At 32.2% G+C, this 23,451-nt stretch overlaps 1 long non-coding RNA gene and 1 pseudogene across 1 annotated transcript; one reads left to right on the top strand and one right to left on the bottom strand.

Moving 5' to 3' along the window:
• Window positions 1-10,137: 10,137 nt before the first annotated feature.
• On the top strand, window positions 10,138-10,932 carry LOC139811287 (uncharacterized). Its single transcript, XR_011731598.1, has 3 exons — window positions 10,138-10,529; window positions 10,618-10,690; window positions 10,885-10,932. It is a non-coding gene; the product is annotated as an uncharacterized lncRNA (long non-coding RNA).
• Window positions 10,933-11,381: 449 nt separating this feature from the next.
• On the bottom strand, window positions 11,382-21,801 carry LOC139812217 (putative fatty acyl-CoA reductase CG8306; annotated as a pseudogene).
• Between the last annotated feature and the right edge of the window lie 1,650 nt (window positions 21,802-23,451).

Raw genomic sequence — 23,451 nt, 5'->3', positions numbered from 1 at the left:
TTGTCAGTTTCCAGAACATAGAAATATTGAGCTGGCGTGCAATCATGAAGTGAAACACGTCATCAATTATTTTAGCACGATTGATGACACTTTATGTTCATATTCTTCTGAATTCAAGTAATGTGCAATTTGGTGCAAGTTTTTATTCTCATAGCTAATGCGATAATATCCTGTTGTACATACAATAAGCAGATTTGTATTGATCTATATGCATGCGATTAAATTTAAAAAAATATTTCCCAATTATTTTCTTTCAGTTTTTTATATTACAAGAACGTCAAAGCAGTATACCTACTATGGAAATGATTACATATTATGCACATTTATCTTACTATTTTAGTGATTATTTTACTGATAATTTAAAAAACTTGATTGGAAATTTAAAGTGTAAATGTATAGCATTTTGTATAAATTTATTTACTTATTTTATTCTTTTGTATTATAAAAATAATTTTGAAACAGTACACAATATGTATACCATTTCAAATACATATAAAATAATATTTTATACAGAATTATAGTGTATGATATAATTCTGTATAAAATATTATTTTATATGTATTTGAAATGGAGTATACTACTATACCTCTCTTCATGCAACATGTGGAATATTTTTGATATTTATAAGTAAATAGCAATAAGTACTCAATACGCGGAAGTATGATCACGTGAAATATTGAAATGTGTGTGATAAGTTTTTTGATAAATATTTACCAGCTTGCTGAATGTCGACCATTACCCAATCATCTTGAAAATTGTAATCCAAATATGAAAACGTTTGTGGTTTTACTTGTATTCTGATATTGTTAGGCAAAATAGACTTTGTAATTATCCTTGTAGGTATCCACCATTTACCGTAATGTGTTTTATTAAGCCATTGCTTCATCGTTCCGTAGGAAGAATTTTTTTGTGTCCAAGTCAAGATAGGATAATGCCTGTTCTTTATCCAAGCTGAGAAATCATATCTTGATATGTTAAACAGGTATTCATTAGCTAGCAGGTCTTCTTGTATGGACCAAAATTGATAAGGAGCCAGTGAGCTATGCACGCTAAATTAAAAATTTTATTAACAGTGTTTGTTTATTGACAACTAATGATATTATCAATTGAATATAAAAATATATAAAAGTACAACTTAACTTCTACATTGTATATATTATACTCTGTAGTCTGTACTATAGTTATACATATTACAAATACATATAACATGTTGTACAATATCTGTGTTAAACATTATAATTTATATTATAATTTGTAATAATTTGCAATTTAATATTTAATCAGTTTAACTTTTAAAAATAATAGTTTGTTAAAAAATATTGGAATTCGCGGAATGATATAAAAATTATAGAAATAGGAAAACGAGAGGAAGAAATTCAAATGTTACAAAATGTTGAAAAATTAAAAATAAAAAGAAGGATACAAAACAGTAGGATTAGATACAATTTACTTACAATCAAGAAAAAAGAAAGTGTTGGAATAACACTATAGAATATTCAGAGATGTAGCAAAAAATGCAACAAAAAATGAGAAATTTTTTTGTGGAAATTTGGCAGCTATTATAGCTATTTCTGTTTTTATAATATGTAATTATTATAATATAATTGTTACTCACTACTTATATAGATATGAACGAACACCACTTCGGAATACTTCAGTGGTCATTACATTTTGGAGCATCCGTAAAACAATAGGTGCTACAATGAAAGATATATAAAGTGTATTCAAATATAATAAAACTAAATTTCTTTTTTACATTCTTTCTTCTTATTCAACAAAACTTATTTTTGCAAATTTGAATATAATTGTTTAATTACATATATAATGTTACTTTTGATGTAACGAGGAAAATTGAAAAGTGAATTGGTCTCCGACAGATTATTCGTTAATCATGGGGGATTCATATTAAAGTAAAAATCCAAATGAAGAGACTCGTATTGATTTCGAACTATAAAGAAATCCATTATTCCAGAATTAATGAGGATCTAAAAACAAAGTTTTACAAGTGAATATACTTATATCAGTATTAGATCAAATGATATGTCCATATGGTCTAGTGCGTACTGCTGCACACTATATACGTCTTTGTTAAAAAGTTTTTCTACTTTCTATAACTAAGTTTGGGAATAATAAGGAATTGTTAAAATATAATATAAATATAAAAAATATCAAAACAATTAATTAATAAACAAATTTTTTACAAGATATTTTTGTATTATTCTGTTTCAAATGTATTTATAAAATTTGCCTCAAATTTCTCTTAATACAGACTTTGTAAAAGTTTGAATGTCTATAATATCCACATCTAAGTTTGTAGAAATAAAAACGAATGAAAAGTTTAAATTAATAGTCTTTAATATTTCTGCGATGATAAATGTAAAAATACTTATCGACAGCTTCTTCTGCGAATATAGTGGCAAGACCGTCATGTAGCCAAAAAAAGGACCATCGTGATGAACTAATTGCGTTACCGAACCATTGATATGCTATTTTAAGCGCTACACCACGTGCGACTTCTATTTTACGCATTACTGGATCTAATTGCTCATCATGGATAAGATCCATTTCCCTATATGTTATAATAATTTGTATAATTATATCAAGTTGTAAACGTGTATTATGGACTTTAATTGATACATTAATCACAGGAAAGTAATGTATATGATTATTTCCGGAAATTTTGAATAATACAGATTAGTCATTTGATGGATTTCATTATGTCTTCTGAATTATATATTACCTGTGAAAAATGAGTCCGCACTTCGATATGCCATCTTGTGGAAAGTTTGGAATTGCAACATGATCCATTTTTGGAATTTCTATTCCTTGAAATTCAGTTTCTAAGTGCGACGTGACGCTTTCAATAACTCGCTTTGCCAACTCAAAAAAGTGATCTTTAAGATATTTTCTGCACCACAAATAAATATTTTTATTAATGCGAATGGGGATATAATTCGTCACTGCAATCGCAACGTGATAAGTGGCTATTGGAGGAGTAGTTAAGAAGTGTGTCCACTTTAAACTGTGATCTGTATAATTTTGATCTATATAATCTTGATCTGTATAATTCATTCTTATCGGCATATTGGATAAAGCTGTAAAATTACGGTGATGCTTTACAGAGATGGCAAATGTGGTTCTTAATTGCGGATCGTCCCAACAGGGAAATAATCGTCGAGCTCCAGTCGCCTGAATGTGTGTTGCTACTATGTTCCTATCACATTTTATTAATTTTTATAATTCCTTTATATATATTATTGTGAAATAATTAACTTTTAACTACAGTATGATTGGTATTAAAAACTGTTATAGGAGTAAACAAATTGATTTAAAGAGTCCTTAAATAATAATATTAATTATATTTTATAAGACATATATAGTTTAAATCTTTTTGTATCTTTGTTACGGCAACAATTTGTAAAAAAATTTAAGTAATAATTACATTGTAGATAACATTGCAATGTAATAATCTTTGTTTTAACACATCTACTTACTCTGTATCTCCATTTTTGTTTACGTGGGAAGATCTGAAGAAGCCTTCCGTGTCGTCGTCTGTCATTCGACCAACGTAATCTACTTTCATGCAGTAAAGCCCGGGAAATAATGTTTCGTTAAAGTAAAACACTAAAATGTCCGGTTCAGAACCATAAATTTACTCATTTCATACATTAAGCCATCTCCTTTAAACAACTTTATCGAAAGAGATATCAGCAGATTTAATCCATGTAATTTTATATATTGTGTAGATTGTAAGATATTTATAGTTATATAGTACTAGATTCGCCATCAAATAAAACATGGCCATAATTTATTATTATAATTGACGGCTTTGCCTTATTGGAATCGTGTATGTGGGTATTTGGAATTAGCTTTATGGTGTAGTGAATCGGTACCATGTAGTTCACAGATAAACGGATGGATTCGATTGGAATGCTGAAATTATTTTGCGACTTGCCACCGGTAAGAATGGTTGCCGCGATGATGAATATTAAAGTGCTGCGCATGTTTTCCAGATTCATGTTGCATCAACTTTTCATTCAAGAACTTGCAGAAACGTTTCTACTTCACAGAAAATTGACAATTAGTAATGAAGGTAGCATACAGTTTTTGTCCAATCAATAGACAACCATTATGTAAAATAGTAACAAACTTGTTAATTATTTATTTTATAACCTTTCTACTATTCTAATAATTATATTAATGAAATATAATAGTTTAGATTCAGATTTGAAAATGGTGTTTATTGTTGTCTCGTTGTAATTTACCTTGATCTAAAATTCTGTATTTTACTAAACTCGCAAATGATTTCATGTATTTCTGTACGGGGATTCTCTAACTCCTTAACGACAGTTTCGGTGTCGTTACGCAGCTTTTTTATTATATATAATACCTGCGCAACGATACCGAAACTGTCGTTAAGGAATTAAAGAATCCCCGTACTGATCATTTTCTCGCTACCTAAAACATGCAATATATGACTACTGATATTGATTGGAACATCATAGACTTTGATAACTCTAAATGACAATTTTGAATAAGCAAAACTGTGTCTACATGTTCAGACAATTTATTCTTCAAAAAAATCTATGTGTAAGCCTTACAGTTTTAACAATTCACCTTATGTATTAAAGCTATTTTATTATATTAAGTTATATCATTTTTTGAAGCATAATTAATATTATTTTACCACTTACCGCGAAATGAGATAATGTCGAGATAATTTACTGAAATCGTGGTCTAAGGCTGTGCGCGAGCCAAACAAATGACGGTCTAAGATTTACTGAAAGAATACCTTTGACGATTACAATTTCACTCTTTTGCGAGGTCGTCGCAAACTAACAATGATATAATAACGGATCTCATTATAAATACAAAATGTCACATTTAACAAACAACTTTTTGTCCTGGATATTCTGTAGATATAAACCTAATTGTTTTGCGCGGTTCAGTCGTGCGTCTCTTAAATTTTTGTCAAATAACATTAATAGATTCCTTCGTTAGAACATTTACTGCAGATACATTTGTCGTTAATTATTTAAATATTTGAATTCAGCTATCAAACTGCTAGCATGTTACTAACTCGTTATATACTAGAAAGGTTTTTCGTATGTTCTTAAATTTTTAGATTAAATTGTATTAAATTTATTTAATTTTATAACGTAGGTATCTCTTTAAATATTACATTATTTGTGATATATATATATATATATATATATATATATATATATATATACTTGTTTGTATTCTAACGGTATCATTTACGTATTTGTTTTCCGCGCGAGCTAAACAAAAAATTTTCAAGAAGTGACTCAAATAAATTATTTTTATTCTATTATCAGAGATTTCAGAGATATCTCCAAAGATGAAGTAAATAAATGTATCAAATTAGACTGTAACATGAAGAAAAGACATGACAGCAAAAAATAAGTTTGAAGCATACAAAAAAATTAGCATTATTAATTAGATTCACTTATTTGTCCTTCAAGGCATTGGTTACATTGTAACCTATTCGTGATATCTTTTCTCACTTTTTTTGTTACCGAGTATCAGTAAATTTTACACCAGTAAATTATAAGCTTACTGCAGATACAATTTGATTGAAATTTATCGAAATATCTCATTAAATATGTTACTAAATTGCTAGCTTATTGCTAACACATTGCTTACTAGAAATACATGTAACGTGCACTATAAAAATCCCCAGAACACAAGCTAGGAAAGCATTAATGACGCCGTCTGTACATGAGCGAGAATAAATTGCATGTTATACCTATATGCAGCACATATTTTTATTAGGTCTAAATATCGCTAATGTATATTGCTAGTGTAAAATGTATATCTCAGATCCATCTTAAAAAATGTTTTAAATAATTAGGTCCATGTTTTAAATAATTAGGCCATTAGGTGAGTTACCTAGATTTTGGGTTTGGGGCTTTACTGGGGCCAATATGGGCTCCTACTACTAAAATCCTACAACTTTTATTTGAAACATTTTTTTAAGATAACGTAAAGTTTCTGAGATATTTGTGTGGATCTTTAAAAATAAAACACCCTGTATGTATAAAATTTATACTAAAATACATACATATATAAAATTAAGAATAAAATTCTGCTCTAAATTCTGACGCGAGTTATAGAGCTAAAAGGCGCTTAATCGTATATTGCTAATGTTACAGCACGGAGGTGAAGCCGTACACGGTAGTCGATATGTGCGAAAATTTGGACGACGAGACGATAGGAATAATAGAGAAAAGACTGATCGGCAAACATCCGAATACGTATACGTTGACCAAAGGATTAGCGGAACAGATCGTAATGTGTAAGGAAAGCGGCCTATTGATCGCAATTGTACGACCGAGTATAGTCTGTGCCGCGTACCAAGAGCCATTTCTAGGATGGATAGATAATACTAACGGTATTACACAGGTATACAATCGTAATTTTATACAATCGTATAAATTGTATGAATCGTAAAGATTATAAAAGAGAAAGAAAACATATACATATATGAACATATGTTTTATATATAATTATATACATATATGAAAAATTTTTTCTCGGGTTATTAAAGAAAGAATAGACATTTCACTGTAAAATATTGAACGACGATAAGAGTAATAGAGAAAAGAGACTGTACTTGTTTTACTGAAAGTTACCGGAAAAATCCAATAAATATAATTGATTATTTACAATGTTTGTTGCTATAATGGACACTTAAAAAATGTTTTGAAATTTTCTTTTACAAGTTAATACATTTTTAAATTTAACGAGTTATTATAACGAGAAATGAGTGTTCTTGAAAAACACATGCAGATGGAAAGGGCGAGATTAATCAGGAATTAAATAATTTTCTTCCGTGTCGATATCAGCATACACATGTGTCACATTTAATTGTTTAAATTTAATGGGTATAATGACGGAGATCGGAAGAGGTACCGTTAGAAGTATCGTGTGTAACGCAAAATTAGTGGTAGACGTTGTACCTGTCGATTTTGTTGTCAATACATTGATCTGCGCATCTTGGCACAATGCCATGCAACGTACTGACACGATAAAGATTTACAATTGTACCAGCAGTATACAGTACGTCCGATTACGTGAGTATATGCAGCAATAGACATAACAAAACATTTAAACAAATGCATGTGTGCGAGCACTCGCGCAATTTAATAGTTTTTCAGGTTGCTAAATACTAATCTGATATGTCAAAGTTAATAAATTCAATTTAAATTGCATTAAGGAGGTTGAAGCGATCCAGTTGAGTCAATTGACGGTTTAGAAAAAAGTTTTTTATTAGGTCATTAAAAAATCTGTATTAGGTATCATTTTATTCTCCATACGCTGCTATTGCATAAAACGTATAGTAAAAGTATCATATTATGCATCTTTATATTTTAATTAGCTAAAAACGAAACACTTTTTTGCCAATGCCAACTTGAAAACTTGTAGTATTGCTAATTATTTCAATATAAAAATGGCATGAATATATGTTTTGCCGTTGATAGAATGAAATAATGATTCTTACTGGTAGCTCCCTTGACAATTATATAAGCTATCGATTTTTTAATAACTTTCCGTCGATTATATTAAATACGATTGAAACTTGGCAACGTTTCACTTTTATGGGGTTGGTAGCAGTACTCGCCTCTGTGTTGAGCCACGTAACGGCAGTTGCTAAACGTAAACATGCCGGTGAATTTTCTGTCATTCTGGATAAGAGGTTAGGTGCCCGCGTTTTGGCTATACCCAAATCCTGTCGGTATGTGCACGTTTTTGGTTCTCTTCCGTGCTGTGTCTACTATTTTGTAGTAATGTCAACGATTTTAGGATTCTCTTTTATGTTATGTTCACAATTTTTTGGTTTTCTTTCCGTTAGATTCATGATTTTTTGGTTTTATTTCCAAAGGAGAATCAAAAAATCGTGGACATAGCACGGAAGAGAACCACAAAAATGTGCACATACCGACAGGATTCGGGTACAGCCAAAACGCGGGCGACGCTGCGTTGCCACATCTACCTACTCGCGAACTATCAACTGCTATTTCAGTCTAATTTCGATCGCTTTAACTTGTAATATATTTGTTATTAGATGGTGAATACGTGTTTTCTTGCGTTCTAAATGTTCGCATTAATTTACTGTACGCGTAGGCACGTTTTTTGAGCGTTTATATAGACTTAGATATTAAAGAAAATTGGGATCAATCATCGCCGTCAACGCTTTCTCCATCTAACCCCATGTAAAACGACGCATTTTTGGAAATTAATATCTCAGCTTCTGGATGGTCAATAAATCTGAAATAATTCTCACACATGCGGTAGATCCTATACTATCATATATATTTTTTACAAACTAAAATCTAGAGTTGACCAAACTGCTTCAACCTCCTTAAAAACCCTAATCCTCTACTTAAATTGTAATAAAAATTCGAATATTTTAAAATTTTGATTCCGCTATCTATAAAATAATTTATTAAAAATTTTATTCGGGTAACATCGTTCATGTTACCCAAATAAAATTTCCACTCGTTCATCGCGAAGAACTCCCGGTTTTGGCGGCGCGATCAAACCGTTTGGCCACCTTCACCATCCTGAAAGGAAACGACGAGCGTTATATTTATCGTTATAAATAAAATTGCCACGCGGTGAAACCGAGGGGAGATACTTACATGGGTTTGCAACCTTGAACCCTCAGTATAATAGCGTTTTTTCTTGGCTGCACTACCGCCCTGCACTGCCCTGCACTACCCAATAGCGTTGCACTAGTGTTGCACTAGTGTTGCACTAGTAGGCGATAGTGCAGCCAAGAAAAAACTCTATAAGATCTACGATAAATGCAGGCAAAAAGTGCAACGTGACCACTGATAGCGTGAATAAATTTGTTTGTCCTAAGTCCTAAATGTGAAACCTGGATACCACATCACGTATTTCGATGGAGATTCTATGGCGTGTTTCCTCACAAGGTATCCAAATTCGTCCCATCTACAAGAATCATATGTGCATATACGTATACAAGATAACACTATTCAACAAAAATAAAAATGCACAAAAATGAGAGTAATTATACGTCTTATAGCTTTTTGGACGCTGAATACGATGCCGTTTGCCAAATTGCTCTATCGTCACAATTTTGAGAAATTTGTGATTGTCATATTAGGAAATTTGTGTCATATTAGGATTTTCAGTTCTTAAAAAAAACTTGCTGTGTCGATTTAAAAAAATTTGTGAATAAAATAGGATCTGTTGCATCAAAGTTGCGATTTGCATACGCCATTAAAAAGTCTACTAAATGTTTTTAAATTAAATTATTAAAATTTAAAATTGATTATAGATATAGCGGAATCAAAATTTTAAAATATTCGAATTTTTATTACAATTTAAGTAGAGGATTAGGGTTTTTAATGCAATTTAAATTGAATTTATTAACTTTGACATATCAGATTAGTATTTAGCAACCTGAAAAACTATTAAATTGCGCGGGTGCTCGCACACATGCATTTATTTAAACGTTTTGTTATGTCTATTGCTGCATATACTCACGTAATCGGATGTACTGTACTGCTGGTACAATTGTAAATCTTTATCGTGTCAGTACGTTACATGGCATTGTGCCAAGATGCGCAGATCAATGTATTGACAACAAAATCGATAGGTACAACGTCTACCATTAATTTTGCGTTACACACGATACTTCTAACGGTACCTCTTCCAATCTCCGCCATTATACCCATTAAATGTAAACAATTAAATGTGACACATGTATGCTGATATCGACATGGAAGAAAATTATTTAATTCCTGATTAATCTCACCCCTTCCATTTGCATGTGTTTTTCAAGAACACTCATTTCTCGTTATAATAACTCGTTAAATTTAAAAATGTATTAACTTGTAAAAGAAAATTTTAAAACATTTTTTAAGTGTCCATTATAGCAACAAACATTGTAAATAATCAATTATATTTATTGGATTTTTCCGGTAACTTTCAGTAAAACAAGTACAGTCTCTTCTCTCTATTACTCTTATCGTCATTCAATATATTTTACAGTGAAATGTCTATTCTTTCTTTAATAACCCGAGAAAAAATTTTTCATATATGTATATAATTATATATAAAACATATGTTCATATATGTATATGTTTTCTTTCTCTAATATGACACATTTCCTAATATGACAATCACAAATTTCTCAAAATTGTGATGATAGAGCAATTTGGCAAACGGCATCGTATTCAGCATCCAAAAAGCTATAAGACGTATAATTACTCTCATTTTTGTGCATAGTGTTCTTTTTGTTGAATAGTATTATTATCTTGTATACGTATATGCATATATGATTCTTGTAGATGGGACGAATTTGGATACCTCGTGAGGAAACACGCCATAGAATCTCCATCGAAATACGTGATGTGATATCCAGGTTTCACATTTAGGACAAACAAATTTATTCACGCTATCATAGTGGTCACGTTGCACTTTTTGCCTGCATTTATCGTAGATCTTATACTGAGGGTTCAAGGTTGCAAACCCATGTAAGTATCTCTTCTTGGTTTCACCGCGTGGCAATTTTATTTATAACGATAAATATAACGCGCGTCGTTTCCTTTCACGATGGTGAAGGTGGCCAAACGGTTTGATCGCGCCGCCAAAACCGGGGAGTTCTTCGCGATAAACGAGTGGAAATTTTATTCAGGTAACATGACGAAATTGATGAAATTTGTAAGAGCGTCGGAAGATTGTGATAACTTTGATGTAGATATTAGAAACGTGGATTGGGACATGTACTTGCATCAGTACATGTCCCAATCCATGTTTCTAATATCTACATCAAAGTTACCACAATCTTCCGACGCTCTTACAAATTTTACCAATTTCGTCATGTTATAGGAATCCGAAAATATATCTTGAAGGACAATCTAGATACGTTAAACAACGCCCGAAATCGATTATCGAGGTAAATCTTCCAATTTCATTTTCATCTTGCAACTTTTAAATTTGCAATGTGCTGTGTGCGGAAGAAATAAGTCGATTGTGTTGCAGGTTGTACTGGATATGCATTTTTGAAAGATCCACACAAATATCTCAGAAACTTTGCGTTATCTTAAAAAATGTTTTAAATAATTAGGTCCATGTTTTAAATAATTAGGCCATTAGGTGAGTTACCTAGATTTTGGGTCTGGGCCCCTACTGGGGCCAATATGGGCTCCCACTACTAAAATCCTACAACTTTTATTTAAAACATTTTTTTAAGATAACGTTAAGTTTCTGAGATATTTGTGTGGATCTTTTAAAATCAGACACCCTGTATGTGCTTATATTTTAACTTTTTGAATGTAGTTTTTTAAGTCGAATCGAGTTTATTTTAGACAATTTATAATTCGTCCCAGAATTCAGAATACAATTTTATTTGCAATTTTACGTGTGTCCTGTAATACGAAAAACATTTAAAGAATCGACTTGACGAGACACGTAAAAATATAAATAAAATTTTGTTATTGCAGATAATCGAAAATTATGATAGATTAATTGGGTAAATATTATAAAACATTATAAGTTAATATTAATTAGGTATATTAATAATGACATTAATTAATAATAGATCATTTAAAGCGAGCATTTCTTTAGGAGCATTGTTTTTTAATATCTTTTTATCATTTTGAATCTTATCGTAAACTAAACTGGATTACATAAAATGCAATTCGTATCATGTAAAATAAAAAAAATGTACTCGCAATTTAAATATGTATCGTAGGGGAAGATTGCAAGCAAGAAATAGCTAGTTTATTGAATGTACTTATAGTCTAAGTCATTAGATTCCCCTTTTGTTCCGCTTATCGGACATTATGTTCTTAAAGAAAAACGCTTTGCTCGTATCTATCTAGTGTTAACAGTATCGCAGAAGGAAGTATTTCCGCGACGAAAATAATTTGATTGAGATGATCTTGAAGATCTACCCTCGAGATGAAAACGGTAGCGCGTTATCCGTGCGGCTGTCACGCGTGCTTAACTGGCAGCTTACATGTATATCGATTCTTCAATCTCCCGTCGGTCGGCATTACTGTAGGCCGTGCTGACGTGAATGACGCTAATAAGGTTTGTGCGCGCCTGCACAAGTCCAACATACGATCGGTGCCCATCGTGTTCAGATTAACGGCTATCTTCAGCGACTCGTTAAAGCGCATGGTGGCCGCGCTATGGAACACGATATTAACTCTCTGTATCAACGTATCTCTGATGTCTTCAGGCTGGAGCCCCAGCTCCGGCAGGCCTTCGTCACCTTTCACAGGGAAGATTTTGTTCAAGGTGCCCGGAAACTCCGATCGTATCCTGTCGAAAACCTGTCACAGAGAAAGAGGCACGTTACCGCTTCGTTTTGTAAGAAGGGTGCAAAGAACGCGCGGAAAAATATTAAACACAAAAGTTTATATACTTATATAGAAATATATTATATATGTTAAACAGAATAATAAATTTTCTTTTGCCAGTATAGAATAACAATTAAAGTAATTTAAATCGACCGTGACGGGCAATATATAACGTCTTTTCAATGTAAACATTGAAAAACTGTGAGCCAACCTGCTTTGTCGGATTCACACAGCACTTTTTCGGATCAATCATCGAGACATTATTAATTTCGACTATGGTCAGTTAATGTAATTTCTAAATTAAATTTTTATTGCGAAAAAGGTCGAAATTAATAATGTCTCGATGATTGATCCGAAAAAGTGCTATGTGAATCCGACAAAGCAGGTTTGGCTCACGGTTTTTCAATGTTCACATCGAAAAGACGTTATATATTGCCAGTCACGGTCGATTTAAATTACTTTAATTGTTATTATATATGTTAATTTATACTCATACACATATATTATTTATCTATATATTAAGTAACATAATAGAATAAAATAAAAAGAATAGAACAGAATAGAATAAAATAAAAATATTATTTATTTTTATATATTAGATATATATAAAAATAAATATAATAAATAGCATTGTATATTATTTACAATAATTGTTATATTTATATGTAATATCGAAAGTAATTACGGTTCAACATTAATATAATTTGAGATAATCGTGAGAATGGCGACAATCGCGACCTTTCGTCGTGCATTTCGATGACAACTTGACACTTTAGACATAAAGCTACGAATAAAATATTTAAGACGTCCTACACGAGATTGTGCAAAACCGATATTACATTAATTTAACAAGTGTGTACGCTATTACGTCCATAGAAATTTGTCGTAAATACGCTGCGATGAAGTTACAGAGGATCGAATAAGATAAGCTTCTACACTCAAAAAAATGATTTTGCACTTATATAACAAAAATTTTCTGGGTGCAAAAAATTAGTTAAGGTAGATAAATGATTAGCAAATACTGTGATATCGCTTATGTTTTACACTTAAGGACGTTCACCGGTTCTTATACTAGAGAAAATCGATTTTATATAGATATTCTTGAAACTGTGAATATATACGTTAATTTAGGTGCTTTATGCGTGGTATAAATTTCAGTACCTCTTGCGGTATAAAAATCGAGATACTGAGCCTCAAAGTTTTAACTTTTACTAAATTTTGGTAAAAATTGAAACTTCGAGGCTTAGTATCTCGATTTTTATACCGTAAGAGGTACTGAAATTCATACCACGCATAAAGCACACCTAAATTTACGTATATTCATCACAGTTGCAAGAAATCTATAGAATTTCGATTTTCTCAAGTATAAGAACCGGTGAACGTCCTTAATCAATCTATATGACAGAGACATAATTTATACCTGAACTGTTTGTGAAATTTAGAAAGAAAGTTTCTCTGTCGCCTATCCATGTTAAAGCCACTGTATAATAATCATATTTGTTATAAAGTTTGACTGTGGTACACAGAAAAGATTAACGGCGAGAGACAAAATGAATATATAATCCTCACACCTAACATAGTTCGTATAATGGGCCCAATATGTCTAGCTATTTTAAAAAATCTCGCGCTCAACTGTTACGCAGTTATCGCGTGCTAGTCTGTGTCGGTCATCAGTCACTTCAGTCATTCAGTGTTTAGTAGACAGCGTATGTGTTCGTAAAATTATTGCGAATAAAAAAGTATTGTTGTGAAGGTATCCGGCTTCTAGTCGTAGTAGTTTGACCTTTTCCATCATTTGTGAATAGAAAGAGATAGCTATGTTGGCCATCTCGCGCCTCTCTTTTTCTAAATTAATTACACTCGTTTATCATTCCACATCACTAAAAAAAAAAAAATATTATTTGTAAATAAGAAAATAGATTTCTTCGACTTTGGTTTCTTTATTCAAAGAAGCGTTGGGTACATTTAACAATAAGAAAACTTTTTTCCGAATTTAAAATATTTTCTCGACACCTAATAATTCTTTGAATTAAGGAAACTAAATTCAAAGAAATCTATTTTCTTGCAAATAATAATTCTTTTTTTTTTTAGTATAGGTATCCTAAAAAGCTATAGGTATAATTATTATGGCTGCAGCTACAAAAATAAGTTAGTGACATCTAGAATGTGTTGTTATATATTATCTCGATGCTACAGTTATAATCGGCAGCTATATTTTTCACAAAGATCGTTCTAGCGTAGTATCAAAACTCATATTTATTCAATGCAGTGATTAAAATTTGGCCATGGGACCTAAATTTTCCAGAAGATATTACTAAAATGTTGCTGCTATAAATTCTATATGTGGCAAACAACATTCTAGCAGATACGAAAAACAGCGATAAATTTTTGTTGTGACACCTAGAAATCTACCTACATCAGCAAAACTTTTTTTTGAGTGTGTAAAAAAAAATTTGTATTAAAATTAATATAAAAATGTAGGAAGTTTTTATGCATATACCGTATATAAAATTTCAAATACGAAATTGAAATTTGAAGGAGTGGTATTTCGAAAATAAAAGTATCGAGCAGTAATATTACTATGCTCATCGAGGAGGGCAGGATTGGAGAAGGTTTTGTTTGTAGGAGGAGGAAGAGATTCGGGTGAGGAGTTGGAGGAGCGGACGGAGAGTGAGGAGAGGAGCAGAGGGTCGAGACAGAAGGTTGAAGAGACGCGAAGAGGTGAAGCAGAAGAAAAGGCGGAGGTGAAGAAGGGTGGAGTGAAAGGGACAGAAGACAGAGGGGGAGATGGAGGAATCGCAGAGTATGATGAGGGTGTGGTGTAAGATTGCGGAGGAGTTAGAGAAGATCAGAAGGGTACTAGAGAGGAGGGAGGGAGGGGCGGAAGGATTGAAAAATGCAGAGGGGAGAGGGATAGAAAGATGCGAGACGGGGGCCAGGCCGGCCAGGTCGGAAAAGGGAAGGAGCAGAGGAGAAAGGTCTGCCACACGAGGGAAGAGAGGAAGACGCCGCTGAGTGTGATGACGGAACAAGGAAGGGGATGATGAGTTAGGATAGGGGGAGCGGGGGGGACAGCGAAGAAGAAAGGGGTAGAAGGCAAGGAGGGGAGGGAGGTAAAAGAGTGTAAAGGGCCGTAACGGTCAGGTCGGGTTAGGAAGGAGTATGTGGCTTGTAAAAGGTTGGGCACGTCCCTGAAAAACGCCAGATGTAATGTATGTGTAAGAGTGAGGTGGAATTATGTTGTAAAAGGTTTGAGATCGTTTTTTAGAAAAAAAACGCCTTTCAAACCCTGCGGGGAAAAAAAATAAAGTATCTATTTATCTATCTATCTATTACTATGCTCATCTGTTTGCAAATTCATATACCTGTAAATGAATTTTGATCTTTAAGCATTTTTAAATTAAGAAACAGGTTTTCTAATTTTCATGGACATTGACCTGAGAATTGTCTCAAGACTAAATAAATTTCAAGTACATAAGTGTTGTAATTTTACTATGTTGGAATATTATTATCAATATACATAATGGTTATTACGGGACAAATCTGTAGAAATATCATAGAAACAAGTGTCACGAAAGTGTCATACAGTGCATTAATTGTATGGTCTTGATTCTGAGAATTCCGAGACCTGTTTCTTAATTTACATATACTTAAAGGTCAAAATTGCTTTACAAGTATCTGATTTTTCAAACAGATGCGCATAGTAATATTAATGCTCGTTACTTTTATTTTCGAAATACCACTTTTTTAATTTTCAATATCTTATTTCAAATTTCATTTACGGTATCTGCATAAAAACTTCCTACATTTTTGTACTTATTTTAATACAAATTTTTTAAATATTCAATATTTTTAATAATATTTTAATATATTGTTAAAAATATTAAATATTAAATAAAAATATTTTTCAGCAAAATCAATTTATTTCTCGATTAACTGGCGCAATATATACAAAAATGCACAACGTTTCGGCTCAAGATTCGAGCCCTTTTCAAGTGCAAACTATATCATCTATTGACTCGTCACATAATTAATACAGATTCTTGAGTTCACGAGCATGTCCCGCATGGCCATAAAGGTCAGCTGCGGACCAATCTTAATTTGTAGCAACAATGATATATGAGGAGAGAAAGCGACGATCAAGAAAAACTTACGAATTCCGTAATAAATATTATATAAATATATAATAAATATAAAATATTTTTTTCACAATACCTTTACGGAAATGTTCGAATTTTGATGATGCCTGTAGAGCGGGACGAAAGTGATGCCCGCAATTTCACACCAGGATTTTATCCTCCCTAGGGAGAGAAAGTATAAAGCAGTTAGGTATTCGACTTCACTCCGACTGAAGACTGAAGACTGAAGACTTGCTTTTTTATAGATTACGCGACCACTCCCCTTCCCGGAAATGAAAAGTCGAGGCTTCTACACAGACAAATATTTTTATTACCGGCATTTTTACGACCTAACGTATACGATATTGGATTTTTAGTAGTAGGGAGGCCAACTTTACACAGCTCAGAAATTGATTATGTATTTTGCTAAAAAACTAATATATGATGCATGATGATATTAGGAATGACATATTACAAAATGGGGATACGTAGCGGTACACTTTATGTGTATATAATTGTAATCCGAAGTTTTTCACGAAATTCTAACGGTATTTTGATGGTATTTTGACGGTATTTAAAAGGGTGTCACCATGGAGAAGTGGCAACACTGTACAGTCTACGCTAAAAATTGTAGAGTGGAGAGAAGGTCGCGCTGTACGGAAAGACAGCCGAACACGCGCGAAACTTTTGGCTACGATTATAACCGGTCCTCTTAATGGCCCTCTCAGCCTTGCACGTTTATATTTGAGACAAACTTTTAAACTGTTTAAATGCATTTATTTCCCAATAATTGTACATTATAATATAGAATTTATATTTATATAATAAATTTGAGATTATATTGCGTATTCACAATATCCATTATTAACTTTATTTGTTAATCAAATTAGTATAAAATGCCATTTACAGTCCGAGCTTGGATCTTACAATTAGTAGTCTAATATTATTTCTGTGTACATACAGCGTATCCCGAAAAGACCGGACACCGTAGTAGTAAAATATCCCCTTTCTCCCCTCTAATGAAATTGGTTCGATTTAACCTTGGTTAAAGCATCAAAATGACTGTGAAGAATTTATAACGAAAAGAGACAGGATTTTATTACTCCATGGGTGTGTCGTAAGTCTGACTATTTTGGTCGGCGCGCAATTAATACCGACTATAAAACCGTATCTCGAGATTCGGAGAGAAAATAATATTTAAAATATTTAAAATTTTTGACGCGCAAAGAATTTCACTTTTGACCTTTGAGAAAACACAATTGCCTTAATAAAAATTACAACATGGCATATAATCTCACATGGTCCCACGTTGGTTACATGAGCATTACCTTTCACTCTCCCTACACACATCTCTCTATTCTCCCCTCCCCTCTCCGTCCTCCTCTCTCCGTCCTCTTGCGGCGTATTCATCTCCGTATTCCTCTCTCTCCGTTCTCCTCCCCGTCCTTCTCTTTCCTTCTTCTTGCTGTGCGGCGGCCGATCCAGCTCACGCACGCTCGGCACCTCCTCTCCTTCCTCGTTCCATTTCTCCGTCGCTTTCTCTCCATAAATGCTGAAGTTAGCTCGAAAGAAGAGCCGAAACGTTCGTCACATTTAAATACATGTTTTAGTTTTATTTGCGCACCACGTTCCGCGGCCGACTTGCATTCGCCGTTAAATCTTTAAATAAATTATTTAGCAATAAAACTAATAGTTTTTATAATTCTTCTGTTACCTATTGCAGGTCAAAATATTCCTACTGGCAAAGTCTCCGCTCTCGTCTCTGAAGTCTTCCGCAATCGCTTTCGTGAATGTATATGTATTATTCGACCATCGTGAAATGATTCTAGTCAAACGATAGTTATCTCTTTTATTATTAATATATTTAATTATTTTATTATATTGAACATCAAAGAATTACCTAGATATTTTTTTCGTCAATTATGTTTTCGTGTAAGTAACGTATGAACATCAAGATAAGGTCTTTGTGATTAATGGGATACGAGTAGAATCGCTCTTCAATATGTTCCACATGACAGTTCGTACAAAGCTGTTGACACATAAATAAGTGACTGCGATCGATCGTTAAGCGTAATTTATGTTCCTTTCTTAAAATTAGTGAAAATTGCAGAATACAAATAATTTTTGCCGATTATTATTAGTAGAACACATATTAGACACATATTCTAGACACCTAGAATAATGTAATATTTGAAGAAGTTACAAAGCAACCGAGCCTATAGCATTGTGTGGTGTATTTGCAGCAGCATTTGCTGTAACAATAGCATTGGGAGAAAATCCATTTAATAAATAGAAATGTACTTTTTTTAATTATTAAAGTATTATTAAAGGAAAGTTGATATTAAATTTGGCGATAATCAATAAAAGGATTCTTTTTTAATAAAGTTTGAAATTTAGTGAGAAATATCCGTGGTTGTTTTAACTTCCGCAAATTTGGAAACGGACTGACTTTTTTTTAATCGACAAAGTATCTCTAAAGAAAGGTTATAGTATTGAATTAAAGTATTGAATTTGGCGATAATCAGTAAAGAGATTCTTTTTTTTTATATTGAGCAAGAAAACCGATTAAAGATCTGCCCCCGGGTCGTAAAGTTCAATGGAAATGCACCCGGAACAGGATGGAGCCCGTAAAATTTCTGTCAAAATATAAAAATAAACAAGTGTGCAAATTAGGAATTTGCACATTGTTTCGTCAACATTTTATTGCGCTCATAAAACTTCCTCTGTGAGAAAGCCAAACTATACTATACTAAATAATAAATACTAATATTATGCATCAAACAAAATTTCTCTCTTTATGCATATGCTTATGCACCTATGCAAGTTTGTCTGGGTTGACCTTAAAAAAGCAGCGCCAAGTTTTTTACAAGAAAAATTTATTTATTTTATTTTAATTAAATATTTTTATTTTATAATGTTACCTCTTTAATTCTTTGTGATTAAAATAATTCTTTGTAATATTATAATATGTTATCAAGGAGAATTAAAACTACTACCACTTGGGTTGATAGAAAGACTCTCAGGAATACAAAGATACATACCACTTGGGCTGAGTTAGGTAACACAATTTTGTTTTATTTTTTAAAAGTAGTTGCACAATTATTTTTCAAAGTGTATATATTCTCTTTGCAATTGGCGCAATTTAAAGATTTCACATCTTTTTTTTGAAATACGTATCACTTAGGTTGAATTAGGTAACGCAATTTTGTGAATTATTTTGTTAGGGAAAAATAAAGCTACTATACATATATCATCACTTGGGTTGAATTAGGTAACGAAATTTTGTGAATTATTTTGTTAGAAAAAAATAAAGCTACTACCATTTAAGATTTTTAGATTTACAACGTTAATTCTACCAGGAACGTCTTTCGCGATATGGTAGTCGAACAAGACTCCTACTCTAAAAAAAAAATTTTTTTTTCTTTACTTCTGCAGTCCTTGTGAAAGAAAAAGATAATATATGCATATACGTGTATGTATATATTATACTGTACTCGACAATGGGAAATCTCTCTACTAAATATCTTCGATGTGCCTCGTCAAAATTCATGTCGTTCGCCACCAACCATATAAGTTCCTGCGTCATCGTCGTACCTACGTAAATTTAATTAATATTTGACAATAGCAAAAAATTAAAAAATTTCTGATTCCACACCTGACCACCTGAATCTGGATCACTTTTAAGAATTTTATTATTCATAATTTTTTATTACATACTATATTTTTAAATAATTTAAGGTAAAAAAAATTCTCAAAACTAAATTTACCAATGCTTCTAAACTTGCTTTTAAATTTGCTTGTAAACTTGTTTCTAAACTAAAAGAAGGTCGAGTTAGAACAATATTCTAGAATTTATTACTTTTAAAATAAAATTATGTGGAATGTGTAAGCGAGGAGATTATGTGAAATGAAATGAGATTATGTGGGATAATAATTTTGGAAAATTTTCGATTAAATTAAGGTACAATTTAATGTTGTGCATTGTGATTTATCGTATAGCAAGCGATATTCGATGTTATAATATAATAATTTGTAAAGCTGTACATAATATTTCATGTAATAATAAAGAGAATTAAAGTAATTTAAATCGACCGTGACTGGCAATATATAACGTCTTTTCGATATGAACATTGAAAAACTGTGAGCCAACTTGGTTTGTCGGATTCACACAGCACTTTTTCGGATCAATCATCGAGACATTATTAATTTTGACCATGGTTTTGGTCAGTTGATGTAATTTCTAAATTAAATAGTTTTTAAATTTTATTGCGAAAAATATTACCCCAGCCAGGGTTTGAACCTGGAACCTCCCGTATACCGTGCGGGTGTCTTGCCAATTCGACCACTGAGGCTGTGGTCGAATTGGCAAGACACCCGCACGGTATACGGGAGGTTCCAGGTTCAAACCCTGGCTGGGGTAATATTTTTCGCAATAAAATTTAAAAACTATTTAATTTAGAAATTACATCAACTGACCAAAACCATGGTCAAAATTAATAATGTCTCGATGATTGATCCGAAAAAGTGCTGTGTGAATCCGACAAACCAAGTTGGCTCACAGTTTTTCAATGTTCATATCGAAAAGACGTTATATATTGCCAGTCACGGTCGATTTAAATTACTTTAATTGTTATTCTATATACTGGCAAAAGAAATTTATTATTCTGTTTAATAAAGAGAATATTTTATATATTATTACATATAATATTTTCATTCTGAGTTTTAAGATTTTATATTTTGTGCGTTGTATCTGTATTATCGTGTATATGTTCAGGTTCTTTCTTCTACAAAGAAAGCAAGGTCACGCACACATCGATTGATAAGAAAACAGTTCTCTGACTTCAACATTCCATCGTATACTTTGATAATAAAATATATATATTACTTATAAAAATGTTTTATCACATCTTGTGATCTAGAATTGCTCTTTTAAATTCATTATACCTACTTCCAAGTACAAGTTTCAAAATCTAAACTTTGAAAACGATTTACCTGATCTAGGATAGGTAATGATCCATGTATCATCCGGACAAATTTCGAAATTATATATCTTGTCGCCTTCCTCGACATATTTATGCAGTAAAAACCATTTTTTCTCACACATTTTAACGAAACCGCATTTGTATAATGGATAGCATTTTGATAAATCAGCCGCCAGTTCATCCTTGACGCATTCTACTTTCAAATCCTTGAATGACATGTTTAGTTAAAAGCCTCCTCCTCGTTGATTGGGTTGTTTGAAATGTCTCTCGAGTGTCTTCGCGGCCGGTATCACACTGACTAATAAGAAGTGAGCTCTTGCGATGATATGTACACTGTACACCCAGGTAGTACATACCCGTTTCAGAAATGTTTTATAATTGTTTTTTCAAAACGTTTTATAACCAATTTCTAGAAACGTTTTTCATGAGTAAAAATGTCTATTCGAAAAACGTTTGATGGAACGTTTCTTTTCCGATAAAATAACGTTTAAAAAACTATTATAGAAACGTTTTGTTTTAATGATAAAAACATTTTAGATAAAGACATTCAAAATTCCTACTTTTCACGTCTTTTGACCGTGTTTATGACGTCTTTGAGACATGCGTGAGAATGTTCTAGAAGCTTTATGCATGTACCATCTGTGACATCTATTCCTTTTCGAAGAAATTCCTGAACTGGTGCACATTCGTTAAAGTGAAACAAAATATACAAAATATACCCATAAGTTAAAGTGAAACAAAATATACTTGTCTCACTCTAACTTAATTGCATTAATGATGTGCACCATTTCAGGAAGTTCTTCAAAACGGAACACTGCACGTATAAATGTTCTTTCAATGGCCACGTTCAGCAGAACGTTTATTTTGCAACTATTAGAAGTTTTCTAAGCTCAGATTTGTCCGATGACAAATAGATTATTAAGACCGGTAGGACAAAATTAATTTAAGTAAATAAGTGGATATATGTGCATGAATAAAATAATTTATTTTATGCAATAATAATTAGTGCAATATAAATTTAAATGTTTCATAAAAGGCTATTAAAGCTATTATATATATAGACAAAGCAAATTATAATTTTGAAACAAAAAATTTAACAAATAGGTATTTTTGTTAACTGTAAAAACGTAAAAAATACGTTTCTTAAATCATGGTTTCAAAAAGTTTTTTGTTCAAACGTTTCTTAATAATTCTTTACGGTTATGAAACTATATATGTATGTACCTATACGTTCAAAAAACGTACATGAAACTAATATGTGCTACCTGGGGTCAATATATACTTAAACAGCAAAATATTATTGTAATATATGATATACAGGGTGTCCCAGGACCTCACCGACAAACTTTGAGGAATGATAGGTCACACAGAGGGGATCATTTTTTGTTAAGAAACATATGGTCGCTGACGCGTTCTTAAGAAGCTATGCATCCGAATAGTCAGATCTCCGGTAAAATGTTTTGCACAAATAAAATTTAATTTAATTAACTCTCAGAAGAGTGAGATAGAAAGAGAGGGAGTCCATGCGGGTGGGGATTCGGAACGCAGTCCTGCAGTACAGTACGTAGGTACCCCCCCTCCCCTTAGAACACCTTGGCCCTGACAATCAATGCTGCGAAGGTGTCAACAATGTAATGAGGTACAGGGCAGGCAATTTGAACAGCTATTATTGTAAATTGTCAGAACATGCAAGAAAAAATAAATTTTATTTGTTCAAAACATTTTACCGGAGATCTGACTTTTTGGAAAGAAGATTGTTATTTAATTTAGCGAGGATTGGTGAAGGGATTACCAATTTCTGCTTAAAAAGTGTATAAGTTGTACATGTAATTTTATATAGAGTATTATTAAAAGAAGGTTGTTTTTAATTTTGCGAGGATCGGTGAGAGGGTAACCGATTTTTGCTTAAAAGTCACATGTATTAGTTATATATGTAATTTTATATAGAGAATCATTAAGGGCCAATTTCACCAACCACAGTTAGCTTAA

Source organism: Temnothorax longispinosus, chromosome 1 (assembly GCF_030848805.1).
Source record: "Temnothorax longispinosus isolate EJ_2023e chromosome 1, Tlon_JGU_v1, whole genome shotgun sequence".
Classification (NCBI taxonomy): domain Eukaryota; kingdom Metazoa; phylum Arthropoda; class Insecta; order Hymenoptera; family Formicidae; genus Temnothorax; species Temnothorax longispinosus.
Note: the sequence above shows the minus strand (reverse complement) of the source record. Positions and strands in the feature narration are given on the sequence as shown.